The sequence below is a fragment of the Portunus trituberculatus genome, chromosome 24, assembly GCF_017591435.1.
Source record: "Portunus trituberculatus isolate SZX2019 chromosome 24, ASM1759143v1, whole genome shotgun sequence".
NCBI classification, from domain to species: Eukaryota; Metazoa; Arthropoda; class Malacostraca; order Decapoda; family Portunidae; genus Portunus; species Portunus trituberculatus.
The window spans coordinates 3,947,144-3,951,979 of NC_059278.1; the positions used below are offsets into that span (position 1 = coordinate 3,947,144).

Sequence of the window (4,836 nt, forward strand, 5' to 3'; positions counted from 1 at the left end):
TATTATTATTATTATTATTATTATTATTATTATTATTATTATTATTATTATTATTATTATTAGTAGTAGTAGTAGTAGTAGTAGTAGTAGTAGTAGTAGTAGTAGCGATGATGAAAACAATAATGATTAATATTACTAATGAATAATAATAGTAATGATGATAATGTTAACAAAGAACAGCCATGATAATGATGATGGAGACTGGTTCGTCATGACGTTAGTAATGGTAGTGGTTACAAAACACATTCGTTGCTTTAATAGCGAGAATCACGGTTGCTTTAATATATCGACCTCGCTCACTGTTTCTCTCTCTCTCTCTCTCTCTCTCTCTCTCTCTCTCTCTCTCTCTCTCTCTCTCTCTCTCTCTCTCAGTGCGGCATCGGGTACTCCACTGAGTCCGCCATGTTGCTGTCTTCGTCACCCTCTGCCTGCAGCGGCACCGTCGGGATGTTGGCGGGGGCTCCCTGCACGGCTGGCGGAGAGGGCGCTGCTGTGGGCGGCGGGCCAATGATGGGTATGATGTACGGCTCCCTGGGGCGATCCTTGGGACAGACGTGGGGCCAGTACACCAGTCTCAGCCGGCCCCCGCCCCCCACCTACGATCCCGAGGCTGGAACACGTTTCCACACTCTCTCGTCTGGCAGTCCTTGCACTCGACGTCCCAGTGAGAGCTTCGTGTGAGGGCAGGAGAGAGCGGCGACGGTGGCGCCTCTGCTCCACGCCGAGGGCCATGTTTGCTGGAGATGCGCCGTCGCGATTCCTGGTCTTGATGTCACTGCTGAGAGCCATTGCCGCCATTGCCACCGCAGCTCAACGGCACTGCTAGGCCTCCGCCAGACCCGTGAGAGGATATGAGGATGAGACAAGAGGGAAGCAATGAAGGCAGAGATAGAGAGCGAGAGACCTCTCCTTTGTCCTCTTTTTTCCTCCTCTCTCTTCTGGAGCAAGATTGAATGTGTAACTTGGCCTGTCGACCGGAATTGCTGCCTTCATCCCCATCCATTTCCAGCTTCCCACCCGACACCTCATCCAGGGCGGTGAAGAAAAACAAAACTCCTCCATGACCTCTCCGTGGTGAGGACGAAATCCCAGTGTCACAATCTCCAAATCGTCTTGAGGTAGAAGTTTTATAGCTTGGACGTGAACTTTTGTCCTCTCGCTCTCTCTTTCAAACGAGTGGATGCACTTTAGACAGGTGGTATACCTTGAATCTATGTCTAGCCAGAAGTCGTAGGGAAAGTCGTTTCATCGTCTCGCTTTTCACATTAAACGATGATCCAGGTTGAAGTGAGAAAATTGAAAGAAAAAAAGTATACTACCTCTCCTCCCCTTCCCTTCCCTCCCCGAAAAAGAACCTGGAAAATAAAAGGCATCATTTCGCTCGTTGGTCTGATGGAGGGATTAGCGAGGATCGGACGGAAGAAATAAGACTTACTAGGTTACGAGTGCGGGACTGCTGACGCTGATCCGTGTGTCAGAAACTCGGGCAAACACAATGGCAGAATTATTTTTACGAATCACAATCATGAGTCGTGGAAAATATTCTTGTTTACTCTAGGGATAAGTCGAGAATGGTGAGGCAGTGGCGACGCTGAGGAGGAAAACCTTTGGTGGACGAGGCGTCTCTAAGGAGTGTTGTGACCGAGTGTCTAATTTGTGATCTCATTTCTCTTATCTTAGTCTTCATTTGGACAGACAGACAGTACTTGCACTAATGGCATCCCCAAGACTTCAGTGAGGTGTCGGTAAATATGAGGATTATTACAGGTTTCATTAACCAACAGGTGCTTTTGAAGTCCGGGAAATTGACATTATGTAGCCAATGAAACTTCTATTTTTCTCGTTAATTAGCAGTGAATCGACTCAGTAACTTCATTGTAGTAAAAGATAATATCGCCAGTGAAGTGAAGTGGTTGCTTGTTAAAATGTTGAAATATTGGTAAGAGTTACAAGCGAGGACCAGTGCGGTGACATATTCATTATAGAAATATTTATTTTTAACAATGAAATACTTGTGTAACGAACGTAACGAAAACCAATTACGATGAAAAACTTCCTGGGAAAAGTCATGTTGCAAATATCGGGAAAAAAAAGATCGTATGGACGCATTTCATAAATCAGACCAGAAAAATGAGCAGCAGAAAAATGTTTCCTCGTTAATTGCTACGAAACAGTAATAAACAAACGAACAGATAGATAAAATAACCGTTGAGTAATGAAAGAGAAACAACCACGGTAGTGAAAAAACACAGTAAATAAATAAATAAACCAAAGAAAAAGCAAGACAAAATACTGTAAGTGGTTCTCTAGTGTTAATCTACAGGCGAGTTAATGATAGAATAAAACCTCTTGGTGCCTCTTCATACTCCAGGTGAAGAATTTTATATGTCGTTTCGTGGAGTGACGTATGTTTGGTGTAGTGGTGTGGAATCCGAGTGCTTTGTGTAGTGAGGGAGGGAGCGAATGCTGAAGGCTGGACAATGGAAAGGAGACAGTAACAAGTCAAAGAAAACCCGAAATCGTAGAGTATAGTGGAGGTTATACACTATCAGAGGGAGACCGCCATGAGTAGAAGAAATGCTGTGGCGCAGAAAATATTAGATAAATGTGATGGCGGAAGCAAGGATATTAAAATATTAACAGCAGGTGCCTGGGTAGTTTGTGTGTGTGTGTGTGTGTGTGTGTGTGTGTGTGTGTGTGTGTGTGTGTGTGTGTGTGTGTGTGTGTGTGTGTGTGTGTTGTAGTGAAATGTTAAATGGACAGTTTTGTAAATAAACTTGCATATATCTCTAATAAAAATATCAGCATATATATATTTTCTTTTGCTGTTACCTAGAAATGTATTGTAAGGATTAAAACAATCTGTCCAATTTGGAGATGACAGAAAGGACACACACACCCACCCACACACACACACACACACACACACAACGGCCCGGTAGCTCAGTGGTTAGAGCGCTGGCTTCACAAGCCAGAGGATCGGGGTTCGATTCCCCGGCCGGGTGGAGATATTTGGGTGTGTCTCCTTTCACGTGTAGCCCTTGTTCACCTAGCAGTGAGTAGGTACAGGATGTAAATCGAGGAGTTGTGACCTTGTTGTCCCGGTGTGTGGTGTGTGCCTGGTCTCAGGCCTATCCGAAGATCGAAAATAATGAGCTCTGAGCTCGTTCCGTAGGGTAACGTCTGGCTGTCTCGTCGGAGACTGCAGCAGATCAAACAGTGAAACACACACACACACACACATTTTTTTTACAATCTCATATTACTTACCGGATGACAAAGTTCACTTCGACTTCCCCCTTCACGTTTTTTCCTGCTCGCCTTGTCCTATTACTTGCGTTAAATGTCCTTATTTCGTCTTTTTTCCAGAGTTTCACCAGTTATCTTTTCGCTGCACTTTTACTGCGGCGGCTCAGCGTACTTTAGAGAATGTCAGTACGTCTCCAAAGCTCAACTGAACAAGCCTTTCAGGACATTCAATAGGAAGAACAAGAGTGGCAATTACGTATCAGCGGCGTCTTTCTTTAGTAATTGTATTTTTCTCAGTCTTTTCTTCGTACCTGAGTGTTAATGCTAAGTCTTTCTTATACTGGATTATATTACGACGACTATTATGTGATATGAAGATTCTTTTCTCTCTCTCTCTCTCTCTCTCTCTCTCTCTCTCTCTCTCTCTCTCTCTCTCTCTCTCTCTCTCTCTCTCTCTCTCTCTCTCTCTCTCTCTCTCTCTCTCTCTCAACATTTTGTGAAGTGTCACGGTCAGACTTTCTTGTAACAAAACAAAACTTTAAAATGATTTGTTGCGGAAGAGAGAAATCCGTGAAGGCTGAAAAAAATTGGCATCTGTTTCAACACAGCACCTCGTATTTGTTCCCCTCCTCCTCCTCCTCCTCCTCCTCCTCCTCTTCCGTCTCCCCTCCTCAGGAAAACTTAGTATGACATTAAGTACAGATGAGGACTCCATTTTTTCATCTTGTTTCTGGAATTTGGATTTTCGTATAGGTCTTTTTTTTTATCCATTCCAATCACAAAATCACGTCTTGTCTCGCTGTGGGAATTCAATTGCAGGAGGAGGAGGAGGAGGAGATTTCATTTTCTTTTTCTTTCTGTCCTTTCCGGTAGTTTTCAGTTTACGTCGGAAGTCTCAGTTCTCAGCCTGGCAGATGCGTTCATCAAGTGGCGAATCACGTGTTGTTTGTTGCGGTAGTACATGTTCAAGTGACTTCAAAGTTTTAGTCATCTCACTGAACTCGCGATGATTTACCACACACATGCAATTATTGTTGATACTTCGGATGTTTTATCGCGTATGTTTGTGACTTCAGTGGTGCCCGCCGTCCTTTCGCCAACGTCATAAAAGCTGTCGTTTTGTGGTGATGAGTCAACAACTTAATTAAAATTCTCTACGAAAAAGTGAATATATTTTGTGGCTCATGTTAGAAAACATCCGAGTGTTTCTTTGCTCTGTGGGGACAAACCATCGCTTAACAAAACCTGTTTGCAAAAATAGTAACACCATTCTATTCATTACAAATGCAAAATTCAGCTGAAACACAAGGAAAATTTTACGGTAACACAGCTTGCTATGTCGATGTTTAGCGGCTGTGATATACAGGGTGAGGTTTTCTTTTCTTTGCCCAGGCTTCGGCACAATTGACGGACAAACTAAAGTTACTAACGCAATGCCCGTGTAGGTATTCAAACACGCATCACCAGCCAACTGTGTGGTAGTTTGACCGTTTGCTACCGAGACTGGAATGGCGCCCTAAGTGTACCACGACACAGACTGAACGGTCACCAGGTACGGTTTGATCGTGTGGACGGCCTATCTACAAC

The 4,836-nt window shown here is 43.8% G+C and overlaps 1 protein-coding gene across 3 annotated transcripts in view; it reads left to right on the forward strand.

The window, feature by feature from the left end:
• Positions 1 to 2,495, forward strand: part of LOC123508323 (nephrin-like) — a 127,655-nt gene extending 125,160 nt beyond the window's left edge. For all 3 annotated transcript variants that reach the window (XM_045261933.1, XM_045261934.1, XM_045261932.1), the window contains exon 18: positions 373 to 2,495. The gene's annotated coding sequence lies outside the window, so the exon portion shown is untranslated. The remainder of the gene's footprint in view (positions 1 to 372) is intronic.
• The last annotated feature ends 2,341 nt before the right edge of the window (positions 2,496 to 4,836 follow it).